This window comes from Artemia sp. Qi Xiang Cuo, chromosome 16, assembly GCF_049724085.1.
Source record: "Artemia sp. Qi Xiang Cuo chromosome 16, ASM4972408v1, whole genome shotgun sequence".
Taxonomy (NCBI): Eukaryota; Metazoa; Arthropoda; class Branchiopoda; order Anostraca; family Artemiidae; genus Artemia; species Artemia sp. Qi Xiang Cuo.
In genome coordinates this window covers 47,564,734-47,578,999 of record NC_142809.1, presented here as the reverse complement: position 1 = coordinate 47,578,999, position 14,266 = coordinate 47,564,734, and the positions used below count along the sequence as shown (strand labels likewise).

Sequence of the window (14,266 nt, the reverse complement as noted above, 5' to 3'; positions counted from 1 at the left end):
GTATTATTGTACTGGACTCGTCTGGTACTCAAGATGTGAGTATACTACATGATGTGTACTACTCAAGATGTGAGTATACTAACAACCACTATGAGCGGTTGTTAGGACCTTGGGGTTATTTTTAGGCGACTTTATTTGCAGTTCCTGTTACCGTCATAGTCTATTTTTACGGTATAGGTTCGGAGTATAGAGGTGTGGTTCTGGCTCAAGTCCAGTTGTCTTCCATATTTGGATGTACCAATTAAATAAATTGGCATTTAATAAAAAGTGAACTTTCAACTATGTTCAACAAAATAGCTATCTCAAGATATTGATTGGATGTGTTTGGGGAAAAGGTGGATGTGAGAAGGGGGCTAGTTGCCCTCTAATCACTTTTGGCTATTAAAATGGGCACTGGCCCTTTGAATTACCAATCAAATGAGCCCTTTTTTAAGTTTCTACAACAAAGTTATCTATAAAAACCTTATATACCCCAAGGGTATAACTAAAAACCTTTGCCCTAAGGGCTTTGAGGGAGTGTCCTCCTCAAAAACATAATTTCTATCAGGAAATCGACTATGTTGAACAAAATGGCTATCTAAAATTTTTGACTGTTAGTAAGGGCACTAGCCATTCCAATGTTGGGGGGTACCTAAGCTAGCTTATGTATTTAAGGTACTGGTACATTATAACTAAACCAGCACTATACACAAAAGAAGTCAAGTTTGGTTAATGCTAACAAAGTAAAATAGGATGAATATATAATAGTTTAGAAACAGATTTGGGCTATATATTTGCACATTGGGGGGGGGGGGGGGTGAAGCATAGCATATAAGAAATATTTGACCACACCTAGGTACCTTTTTCACCCCCTAAACCCCCAAAAAAATCATTTAAATATTGTTAAATCCCTGAGAAACCATGCTTTGCATTCCATTTTAACTTTTGCAAATAGCTATTTGAGGGGTTTTGTGTCTGGTTTCCTTGAGAGTTTATAGTACTAGTTTAGTTATAATGCACCAGTACCATATTTAATAGATACTATGCTTTACCCCCCCCCCACCCCACCTCTAATGTGCAAACATATAGCCCAAATTTGTTTCTAAACTATTATATATTTATCCTATTTTATTTTATTAGCATTAACCAACATACAGTAAATAGCAGAGCCCACATAATGCATAAGTACCTTGAAATTCTTACAAGACAATATTTTACCTTAATTTTAAGTTCTTAGTTTCTTTTTCTCTGGCTTTAGTTCTGAAAATGCAATTCCTGTTATTTGAGTAGAATTTTAAGCCATATTAAGGTTTTTTTTTCAAAATTTTGGAAATGTATTTTACCTTATAAATTGGGATTGAGCAAAATTGTTAAGCCAAAAACAATTTTCTTGTACTTCATTTAAGCAGAAGATCTGTTTAGTAAGGTTCAATTTTTATAACACACACAGGTCATCAAAGGTCAGGACCCTCTAGAGGGAGAAGGATTTGCCTACATGACAGGTCACCTATTGAAATTTAGACAAAATAACATTTACCTTCATTTTCAGTTATCAGTTTCTTTTTCTCTGGTTTTAGTTCTGAAAATACAATTCCTGTTATTTGAGTAGGATTTTAAGCCATATCAATTTTTTTTTTTTAATTTAAGAAATGTATTTGTATATCTATATAACCTTATAAATTGGGATAGAACAAAGGTTTGTAGCTGAAAACAATTTTGTTGTACTAAATTTAACCAGAAGATCTATTTTGCAGGAAATATATACCAAATCATATTATTGACTTACGCATAAAGTGAATATACCACTTGATGCCTTTTTTTATGCTGATTACAAATATAATAACAATTTCTATCGGAAAAGAATTTCAGCCCCCCCCCCCTATATATTCAAATTAAGGGTATATATTTCTACATTAGGGGGGGGGGAGTTTAAACTTACCGCCCATTTACATCAGAAACAAAATTTGCCACCACCACCCCCCCCAAATGTAGAAATATATACCCTGAATTGGCATATATAGGGGGGTAAGTTTACCCTCTCTCGACATTTCCTTTTGAAAAAACTGTAACCCAAACCCAAAATCGCCAAAATAATGGATATAACTACAAAACACCGGGTCCTATTTTCATTTTGATTTATACAGAAGGTTACGGATAAAAGTGACTGCGTTTTCATTATAGTTTCAAGATGTGCATCAGTCTTAATCAGCTTAGGTTTTTAGATGTTGTTGTAGCTTAAAAGAAATTCAAAACTTTCTTAAGAAGACTTTTGCAATTTGAATTTTCAAATTAATGCTTGTTGTCCCATATATTCTAGCAACATATTTTGATTTGCCACGTCTTGTTAATCATTAATCCAGACATTTTTGCAATACGATTGGTTTAGCGCTTCCAATTCATTCATTTTGTTGGATAATTTTGAAAAAAAGCTACTGCAGAGAGGTTTGAACTTCAATCTTCCACTTTTTGGAGGAGAGTAAATGCATCGTAGGATTTAACTTAAATCATCCATGTTACCCCTAGACAGCAGTAGCTGATAATCAACGATGCATCATTGAACAGATTATTATAATGAAGCCATAGAGAAATAGAAGAGTAAAACTAGGATAAATGTTTTTGCAAATATAACATAGCCATTTGTTTTATAAATGATGGTTCATATGCAAATCTATAAAACCCTAACAGTCAAGAAAGTAAAAAGGAGAAGTTCTTTTTGAAAGAAAATTGACACAATTCTAGTTTCGCTTTTCATGAGCCGAAAGTTGTTGTGGTTCCCCTTTGTGTTATTTACCCCTTAGTCCATTTTGGGAAATTTTGGAATTTTTCAAGAAAGTAATTTTAATCAAAAAAATAATCTCAGAATATTGTGGGGGGTACCAAGGAACTGATGAAATCAAATATCAGAAGCACCTGTCGTGGTCATCTCTGGCTTTGTGAAATTAACAAATGTATCATTTTAAATAAATAATCTTAGCTACCCCCTTAATGACAACCTAGTACAGAATTAACCTTATCCCACAGAAACCAAAATTAAAAAACAACTTTTGTATAAAAAAATAACTAAAGGATAACTATAGTCCCCTTTCTTTACTTTCTTGACTGTTAGGGTTTCATGGTGTTGTTCAAACTTACAGCTGATCCATGATTTCAAACAGACGGCTATGCATTATTTATAATAAAAAATTGTTGTTTTGTTTGATAAATGAAGGTTGTTCAAGGATGAAAAGTAGGTTTTGTCTAAAAATAAAAGTTTATTACCAAATGGGTATGGGGGGGGGGGGGGGGGTAGCTAGGTAAAGAAATGAAAAGTATACACTTGTCATGAGTATTTCTAGTGGGAGACTTTTTTGTTTGAGAATGGATGACAAAATTTTGCCAACAAAGTCAGAATTAAAAAAAAAGTTAGAAGTAGTGAGTTTCTATTTTGGGTGAGTAGATGTTTTGGAACTGCCACGAAGCAGCAGAATTTAGAAAATATAAAAAAAAAAGTGCATTATTCCTTATATTTGCCTATGGGACCCTTGTTTTAGAAAACCAAATAAATAAAAAAAAATATTATATCAAAGACAATTGCCCAGAATTTGGTTTCAGAGGGGTGGAGGCCTCAGTCTACCTTATATAGCAGCCATGAAAGCAAGAAATGTATGGATATTAACATTGTTTACAGAGGATGAAGCACAATTAAAGTTTAAAAAATAGAATCAACTGCACTTAGAGAAACGAACAACGAAGGATGACCTAACCTCTCACAGTAACAGCCGCCAGTCGTTTTTGGCATCGATCAAAAACTTGGTCAGCACTGACCTGGATATCGTGGTTCAGGGTCATGTGAGCAAGTCCGTTCAGACGCTCCTTGTCCGTTGAGCTCCGCAGATAGGTTTTGAATCGCTTAAGACAGATAAAGTTCCTCTAAGCAGAAGCGGTAGTCACTGGTAATGTCTGAAAAATCGGCAAAAGCCTTCAAATGCATGGAAAACATTTTGCATCGTATGACGCAAGAGTTGAAGCAACAGTTGATGGTTTCTCAGACATTCCGAGCCACTTCTGTTTCCAATGGACTAACTCACATTCGAGCGCACGTCTACCCCCGTGAAATACCTCATAAGCAGCAACAGCGTTCACATTAGTTCAGAGATTCTCTTCAGCTTTTGATTTTCCAATTTCAAATAGTAAAACCAAAGCCATTGTATTTGCTAATTGCTCAAGAGCAATCCTCTTCAAATTTTCTCTAGTGAAATTCCATATTGTAACTCAGTGAAGCTACTAGGCCTATGGATAGATTAAAAATGCTATGGCATGCACATATTAATTCTTTGAAATCCATGATCATTTGGAGACTTTGTGTTCTAAAAAGACTTGCTGGAAATAAATGGGGATGCCACCCTAAATTTATTTTGGATTTTTATATATAATAAATCAAATCTAATCTAGAATATGGCATCCAATTCTTCTCAATTCGTTCACAATCTACATTTAAAGCCTTGGAATCTTTACAAAATTCAGCTATTCAAATTACTCTGGGTTTGCACAGGCATACTCCTCTATCAAAATTAAAACAACTGTCTGGTTTGGTTTCTTTAAGTGAAAGAGCATCCTGTCAAAGGAAGAAATACTTCTCACGAATTCAAGCATGTTGTGTATAATCATACCTTTGCTTTGAAGGCAGCTTGCACCAATGGCAATTCATCTTGGAATCAGTTTCAATTGGTGGTCCCAAATTGGAGTCCAGATTCCCCTATGCATACCCCTTTACTGATACTCCGCCATGGGAAATGAGTCCACCTATTTGTCATGCAGAACTTATTCCAATAAATAAAAAACAAATTCCCAATCATGAGATTCAGACTATTCTGGCTGAACAGATTGGTCTGTTTAGGGTGTGAGAACTTGAGCAGGACTATGTATTCCATCACTGAATGTTAACCTTTTTTCACCCCTTCCTTTGGGATCTTCTATTTTGTCAGCTGAATAATGTACCATTTTCTTGAGCCTAGATGATCTCATAAATTATAGCATTGTAGAGGAGAATATTCTTTGCCTTTCCGACTCCTAATCAGCAACACTGTTGCTTAAAAAATTATTGGAATTACCAATGACAAGGACCTATTTAACGTTAGAAGACAGCTTCTGAACCTTCACACTAAAGGCAGCAAGATTTATTTCCGACATGTTCTAAGCCATAAAAGTATCAAATATAATGATACTGTGGATTTACTGGCAGCCAAAGCTTCTTTTCTAAACCTAAGACCTCTCTCTGACCTCAATTCTCGTGATATGATTAGGCAAAGATCTAATGTTAATCAAAATAAATTGACTAACTTCTTTTTCCTACTAGATTAATCAAAATAAGTTTTTGCACAAAATAAGTTTTTTTTTTTTTTAAGTGAAGAAATCCATTAAACAAAAAATGAAAAAAAATAGAATCAAATGATCTAACAATTATACAGATACCTCAAATCAGTATCAATAAAGAAATGAAACCCAAAACAAACAGAAATTAAAATAAGTCACTCTCAAAACAAACAAAAATTAATTTGAGTAGGGTTCTAAACCCAATGCTTGCTATGGAAACCTTATATGCCCCAAGGCATAACTTACAACCGTTGCCCTGAGGCCTGTGGGGGGGTTGCCATTCTCAAAGACCTAATTTTCGACTTTTAAAAAGGGCACTAGCCATTTCCATGTCCAATCAAATGGGCCCTTTTTGAAGTTTCTACAACAACAATTTCAACTACATGGAACAAAATGGTTATTTCAAAATTTTGATTGGATGTGTTTGCAGAAAAAGTGGGTGTGAGGGGAGGGTTAGCTGCCTTCCCATCACATTCCACTATTAAAAAGGGCAATAGCACTTTGAATTTCTAATTGAATGAGCCCTTTTACAAGTTGTCATCCTCAAAGGCCTAGTTTCCAAAACTTTCAACTACGTTGAACAAAAATTGCTACCTCAAAATTTTGATTGGATGTGTTTGGGGAAAAGTGGCTGTGAGAGGTGGGTGAGTTGCCCTCTTATCACTTTCAACTAAGAAGAAGTGCCCTAGCCCTTTCAATTTCCAACCATATGAGTCCTTTTTGAAGTTTCTACAACAAAGCTTTCTATAAAACCTTATATACCCCCCAGGGCATAACTCAAAACCCTTGCCCTGAGGGCTGCAGGGGGATTGTCCTCCTCAAAAACATAATTTCTTTAAACAGAAATTCTATCTATATCAACTATGTTGAACAAAATGGCTATCTAAAAATTTTGATTGGATGTGTTTGGGGAAATGGTGGGCATGGAAGGGTTGTAAGTTGCCCTCCAATCACATTTGACTTTTAAAATAGGGACTAGCCATTCTAATTTCCTATCAAATGAGCTCTTTTCAAAGTTTCTTCAACAACTCCTTTGATAAACAAGGCCCTGGTCTGGACAAAATAACTGTGTTGAACAAAATGGCTATCTAAAAATTTTTATTGGATGGGGTGGGCTTGGAAGTGGTGTTAGTTACCTTCCAGTCACTTTCAACTATTAAAAAGACCACTAGCCATTCCCATTTCCAAAAAAAAATGTGCCCTTTTTGAAAGTTTCTACAAGAACATTTTCTATGACAACCCTAATATACCCCCAGAGCATAACTTACAACCCTAGCCCTGAGGGATGCGCAGGGAGTCTCCTGCTAAAAAACATAATTTCTATGTTTTTGGTGTGGGAGGGGGGCTACTTGCCCTCCAATCACTTTCAACTATTAAAAAGATCACTAGCCATTCCAACTTCCAATCAAATGAGCCCTTTTCAAAGTTTCTATAACAACACCTTTGATAGAAAGCGGCAGTTGCCCAACAAAACCTAGTATCTACATGTGAGTAAGTTCCAAGAAAAAAGCAGAAACGTTGTTTTGCTCTATGCATTTTTACCATCTTTACTTAAACAATGAAGTGATGATGCTCATTGTATGGTGCTGCTGATTGTTTTCACTGATAAACTGTAATTTGTCAGATACTAGATTTTGGCGTAAATGTTGATTTCTAGTATGTACATACTAGGTATGACACCCAAACAATGGTGAGCTGTGTAGATACTAAGTAATAACAACAAAACTAATCATCAGAGAATAATTTCATTTGCACCATTGGATTCCTCATGGTCTAATTAGCAGGACCCACTCTTAACTAAAATTCGAATTTTTTTTAGACACTAGGTTTTGTCAGAGGACAGGCAGAAGTGCCCTGGTCTAGAAAAAAAAAATCATTGTGCCAACATTGTTCTTTACTTAGGCATTGCTATTGTGCTGCTTTTGATATACCCCCAGGGCATAACCTGCAACCTTAGCCCTGAGGGGTGTCATCCTCAAAGACCTAATTTTCCAGAACTTTGAACTACATTGAACAAAATGAATATCAGAAGATTTTGATTAGATGTATTTGGGGAAATGGTGGGCATGATAGAGGGGTTAGTTGCTCTCCATTTCATATTGACTATTGAAAGGTACTAGTCTGCTCAATTTCAAATTAAAAGGGCCCCTTTTGAAGTTTCTATAACAATGGTATCTATAAAAACATTATACACCCCCAGGATATAACTTACCTTTGCTCTGGGGGGTTTGCATCCTCAAATACATAATTTCTGGAACTTTAAACCATGTTGGACAAAATGACTATCTCAAAACTTTGATTGAATGTGTTTGGGGAAATGGTGGGTGTTAGAGGGGGGTTAGTTGCTCTCCATTCAGTTGACTATTAAAATGGGCACCAGCCCTTTCAATTCAAAATCAAATGATCCCTTGGCCTCAGGGTTGTGGGGGGGGGGGAGAGTTGTCATCCTCAAAGAACCAATTTCAAGAACTTTAAATTATGCTGCACAAAATAAACAGATCAAAATATTGATTGGATGTGTTTGCAGAGATGATGGGTGTGACAGGGGGGTAAGTTGACCTTCAATCCCTTCTGACTATTAAAAAGGGCACAAACTCTTTCAATTTCCAATTGAATGAGCCCTTTTTGATGTTTCTACAACTCTCTATAAAAACCTTATATGCCCCCAGGGCACAACTTATAACCCTTGCCCTGAGGGCCCTGTCATCCCCAAACACCTAATTGCCAGAACTTTCAAATGCGTTGAACAAAATGACTATCTAAAAATTTCAATTGGATGTGTTTGAGGAAAAGCTAGGCATGAGAGGGCGTTAGTTCCCCTCCAATCACTTTTGACAATTAAAAAAGGGCACTAGCCCTTTGAATTTTCAATCAAATGAGTTCTTTTTAAGTTTCTACAAGAAAACTTTCAATAAAAACCTTATATGCCCCCAGGGCATAACTTATAAAGATTGCCCAAGGTGTTATCATCCTCAAACACCTAATTTCCAGAACTTTCAACTATGTTGAACAAAATGGCTATTTAATATGTTGATTGTATGTGTTTGGATAAATGGTGGGCATAAGAGGGCACTAGCCATTTAAATTTCCAATTGAATGAGCTCTTTATGAAGTTTCTGTTACAACACTTTCTATGAAAACCTTATACGCCCCCAGGGCATAACTCACAACCCTTGCCCTGAGGGTTGTGGGGATGCTGTCATCCTCAAAGACCTAATGTCCAGAACTTTCAACTATATTGAAGAAAATGGGCATTAGCCATTAAAAAGGGCACTAGCAATTCCAATGTCCAATTGAATGAGCCCTTTTTGAATTTTCCATTACAACACTTTATATTAAACCTTATTTACCCCCACCGTATAACTTCAACCCATTCCCCTCAGGGCTTTTGGGGGGGGGGTCTCGTAGCCTCAAATACCTAATTCCCAGAACTTTAAACTAAGTTGAACAAAATAGCTATCCCAAGATATTGATTGGATGTCTTTAGGGAAAAAGCGGATGTGAGAAGGGGGCTAGTTGCCCTCCAATCACTTTTGACTAGTAAAATGGCACTGGTCCTTTGAATTTCCAATCAAATGAGCCCTTTTTTAAGTTTCTACAACAAAGCTATCTATAAAAACCTTATATACCCCAAGGGTATAACTAAAAACCTTTGCCCTAAGGGCTTTGGGGGAGTGTCCTCCTTAAAAACATAATTTCTATCTGGAAATCAACTATGTTGAACAAAATGGCTATCTAAAATTTTTAATTTGATGTATTTGGGGAAATAGTGGGTTCGGATTGGGTGATGGTTGCCTTCTAATCACTTTTGACTGTTAGTAAGGGCACTAGCCACCCCAATGTTGGGGGGTACCTAAGTTAGCTTATGTATTTAAGGTACTGGTACATTATAACTAAACCAGTGCTATACACAAAAGAAGTTACTTTTGGTTAATGCTAACAAAGTAAAATAGGTTAAATATATAATAGTTTAGAAACAGATTTGGGCTATATATTTGCACATTAGGGGGGGGGGGGTTAAGCATAGCATAGAATAAATATGTAACCAAACCTAGGGACCTTTTTCCCCCTCGAAACCCCCCCAAAAAATCATGTAAATATTGTTATCTCAATGAGAAATCCTGCTTTGCATTCCATTTTAACTTTTGCAAATAGCCATTTGAGGGGTTTTGTGTCTGGTTTCCTTGAGAGTTTATAGTATTAGTTTAGTTATAATGCACCAGTACCATATTTAATAGATACTATGCTTTACCCCCCACCCACCCCTCCCCTAATGTGCAAACATATAGCCCAAATTTGTTTCTAAACTATTATAAGTTTATCCTATTTTATTTTATTAGCATGAACCAACATACAGTATATAGCAGTGCCCACATAATGCATAAGTACCTTGAAATTTTGACAAGACAATATTTTACCTTAATTTTAAGTTCTTAGTTTCCTTTTCTCTGGCTTTAGTTCTGAAAATGCAATTCCTGTCATTTGAGTAGAATTTTAAGCCATATCAAGGTTTTTTCTCAAAATTTAGGAAATTTATTTGCATATGTTTAAAACCTTATAAATTGTGATTGAGCAAAATTGTGAAGCTGAAAACAATTTTTTTGTACTTCATTTAAGCAGAAGATCTGTTTAGTAAGGTACAATTTTTATAACACACAGGTCATCAAAGGTTAGGACCCTCTAGAGGGAGAAGGATTTGCCTACATGACAGGTCACCTATTGAAATTTAGACAAAATAACATTTACCTTCATTTTCAGTTATCAGTTTCTTTTACTCTGGCTTTAGTTCTGAAAACACAATTCCTGTTATTTGAGTAGAATTTTAAGCCATATCAATTTTTTTTTTTAATTTCAGAAATGTATTTGTATATCTATATAACCTTATAAATTGGGAAAGAACAAAGTTGTGTAGCTGAAAACAATTTTGTTGTACTAAATTTAACAAGAATATCTATTTTGCAGGAAATATATACCAAATCATATTATTGACTTATACATAAAGTGAATATACCACTTGATGCCTTTTTTTATGCTGATTACAAATATAATAACCATTTCTATCGGAAAAGAATTTCAGCCCCCCCCCTATATAGGCTATGCCAATTCAGGGTACATATTTCTACATTAGGGGGGGGGGGGGGTAAAGTTTAAACTTATCTCCCATTTACATCAGAAACAAAATTTGCCCCCCTAATGTAGAAATATATACCCTGAATTGGCATATATAGGGGGGGGGGCTGAAATTCATTTCTGATAGAAATGATTATCATATTTGTAATCAGCATAAAAAAAGGCATTGAGTGGTATATTCACTTTAAGCATAAGTCAATAACATGATTTGGTAGATATTTACCTATTTTGCTAGGTTTCACTTTTATAACACACAAATTTATAAAGGTCAGGACCCTCTATAGGGAAAGGTACAGGTAGGTAGGCTAATTAATAATAGCCTACCTTCCTGGGACATACTTTATCCTGGAGACCCATCCCTGAAAGTGTCATTTTCCTAACCTAACCCCTTTCAAAGATAGCCAAAAGCAACTATCTCATTCAGTGACTCTTGTTTTTAAAAATGTAAATTAAAATAATCTAAAGCTATACTTTGGCTAGGGAAGGTGCCCAATGGATATTCTTAAAAAAATTTCATTCTATAGAATTTAAAAATAATATCAAACTACACTTAGTATCAAGATAAAATATCAAGCTAGACAGATAATAACATTTTTGAGACTCTTACACCTTTACCTACCTAGCTGAATATTTGACTGTCTATGCAATATACAGAATATCTACCTAGTTGGATATAATTTAGCTCAGCATTTCTGATATATATCCAACTAGGCAGATAAGAAGATTCTCTAAGCAGTTTTGGGTTAATATCCAACTAGCCAGATAAATTGATTCTCTTAGGCAGAGAGAATATCTACCTAGTTGGATAATAATGTTGCTTAGTTTTTCTCTGATATATATCCAACTAGGCAGATAAGAAGATTCTCTCAGCAGTTTGGCGATTATATCCAACTAGCCAGATAAATTGATTATCTAAGGCATCGAGAATATCTAGGCCTACCTAGTTAGATAACAATTTTGCCTAGTGTGTCTAATATATATACAACTAGGAAGATAAGAAGATCCTCTAAGCAGTTTTGGGTTAATATCCAACTAGCCAGATAAATTGTTTCTCTTTGGCACAGCATGAACATCCAACTAGGTGGATAATACCAAGTCTTAACATTTCTGATAGGCTAGTCTATATATCCAACTAGGAGGATAGTAAATTCTATTAGGCTATGCAGTTTTGGGATAATATCCAACTAGCCAGATAAATTGTTAGGCTACTCTTAGTCAGAGACAATATCTACCTAGTTGGATAATAATCTTCCTTAGCATTTCTGATAAACATCCAACTAGGCAGATAAAAAGATTCTCTAAGCAGTTTGGGGTTAATATCCAACTAGCCAGATAATTTATTTCTCTTAGGCACAGCATGAACATCTAACTAGGTGGATAATACCTAGTCTGAACACTCCTGATATATATCCAACTAGGAGGATAGCCTAAGTAAATTCCATTAGTCTATGCAGTTTTGGGATAATATCCAACTAGCCAGATAAATTGTTTCTCTTAGGCACAGCAAGAATATTTAACTAGGTAGATAATGCTGAGTCTTGGATCTTCTGATATACCCACCAAATTAGACGTTCATGCTATGTCTAAGAGAAAAAATTGTCTGACTAGTTGGATATTAGGCTATCACTAGTTTGTATGAAGAATTTACTTATCTGTCTAGTTAGATAAATATCAGAAGCATTAAGTTAAAGTATTATCCACCTAGTTAAAGATATTAAGTTGGCTCTTATGCTTTATTGTATTTGGCTAACAAGATAAAGCTATTTTTCTTTAAAATTTTAATTATTTTCCTAGTTGGATAATTTCTTATTTGCTTGGAAGGATTTTTCAGATAGCTAACTAGTTGGATAATTTTGGCAATAACTAAGTGTGGTTGGATATTATTTTTACATTCTATAGAATAGAAATTTTTAGATATTATCCATTGGGTATACTCCCCTTTGGCTAGAAAATCCTGTAAAATTTAGAAAACTGCTTCAAAAAAATCCTAAAATAGTTGATCAGTCTATACCATTCTCCCCTCCCCCCCCGAATGAGTAAATAGGATAGCCTATATAGCTCAAGTTAAATAGACTAGGCCTACGTTCCTACTGCTTATAGCCTAGGAATGATATAAGTAAGGGTCTTAGGGATCGTAATGATGTTTTTCTTGTTTTCACGGTATTTCTTTTAAAATGTGGCTAACTTTTGACAAATAGCCTACCTGCAGTTTCAACTATTTCCTTGGAACCTCAATCCACATACCCACATAAACGGATTTCATAAGGTTTCTTAAATGGCGCCTATTGTGATGAAAGTAATCAATGCAAAGTTCCGATTTCAGAGCAGGGTTGCCATGCTGGCCTGGAAGAATTTGCTAAATCTGAGAGGAAAAATTTACTAAATCGCATCTGTTTTTACTAAGTGCTAAAAAAATATTTTGCGCGTGCGGCTACCACCCCATGCGCACCATCGGCTTCTACTATAGAAGGATATTCAATAGGACTTACACTATCTTTTTTCATTTTTTCTGTCTTTTTCATAGTATGATGGAAAATTCCAGAAACCTATATTTTCAAAAATCTTCTGTTTGGATTATTTGGATGTTCGGCTGAATAGGCGTCACATTCCAGATACAGTGTATCCATGACGTTAAACAATAGTCTAGAATCTTGGATTCTGGAAATTCTGCTGATAAAGCCGGGCTTAAAATTTATCAATGGTCTGCAGGTAATAAGATTCAGATATATTGAAAAATTAAAAAGCAATCAAAGAAGAAAAACAGCTACAACTCATATTCACGAAGCAATTCAGGTAATGAACTGCTTAGAATCTGAGGTGTGCTTGAAAGTGACGGCTTTTGAAATTTTTCCCCCAGTTTCTGTTTTTGTGTTTGAAATTTAAACCCTTCAATTTTGCATTTTTGAGAGGAAATTTGCCAGCTTTAAAATACTATTTTGGCTGTTCTTTAAATAAGGGATAAGCTGCTTACAAAGAATTCTGACAAATTTTAAAGCAATTAATTTAGGGGTTTTTTAATGGATTTTTTCTGGATTCTCTATCGTTCGTATTCAAAGAAATTAAAGACCAATACAATCTTTGTCACTCCAAAACGGAAATGACGTAATCGACTACCAGTTTAGTTGTAAAATTATGTAAATTAAAAAGTGCACCTCAAATTGGACTAGGGCTGCCAAGAAAAATAAAAATTATATAACATACAATAATTAGTTTAAAAAATTAACATTGTGTCAATAGTCTTCATGTGAGGCAAATCATACAAATTGAAAAGTAATAAGAAAAATATGTAGTCACAATTAAAAGAAGTCACACTTAAAAGGCTTTAATCGTACTCGGCCTCATCCGAATTTAAATTATTCACTAGTGTTGAATTCTGACTAAAGGGATCTACTTGTTTCCATTTCTTGATAGCTCGAGTCAAATCGCTTGTGATTACTCAGTCATGTGTTCCATTTAAGGACCTGAGAACAAGTTGCTTTGTTTTCATCAGGGACGAAACACTCGAGACATGCAACAAAACTTGCACTTTACCGAAAAAAATATAAATGAATGTCCATTGATAGTTTAATATACATATACTGATAATTAGTAATCAAAATTGTAATATTATATTAAAGTTATAAAAGTAAAAAAATTTATATTTTTTTCAGGCATAGGTGTTTTGAGCCCAACTTATATTAATTTCAGCTCGTTTTGAGTTTGACTTGGTTATTTATTGTAATTTCTGTTCTTTTTGGGTTTAATTTATTTATTGATGCTGTTTCGGGGTAGTTTCACGCGTGGTAGATTATTTGATTTTATTTTT

The 14,266-nt window shown here is 34.9% G+C and overlaps 1 long non-coding RNA gene across 2 annotated transcripts in view; it reads right to left on the bottom strand.

Annotated features, from left to right (window-relative positions):
* Positions 1-12,775, bottom strand: part of LOC148942994 (uncharacterized) — a 151,252-nt gene extending 138,477 nt beyond the window's left edge. For both annotated transcript variants that reach the window (XR_016143063.1, XR_016143062.1), the window contains exon 1: positions 12,665-12,775. This is a non-coding gene — a long non-coding RNA (uncharacterized LOC148942994). The remainder of the gene's footprint in view (positions 1-12,664) is intronic.
* Between the last annotated feature and the right edge of the window lie 1,491 nt (positions 12,776-14,266).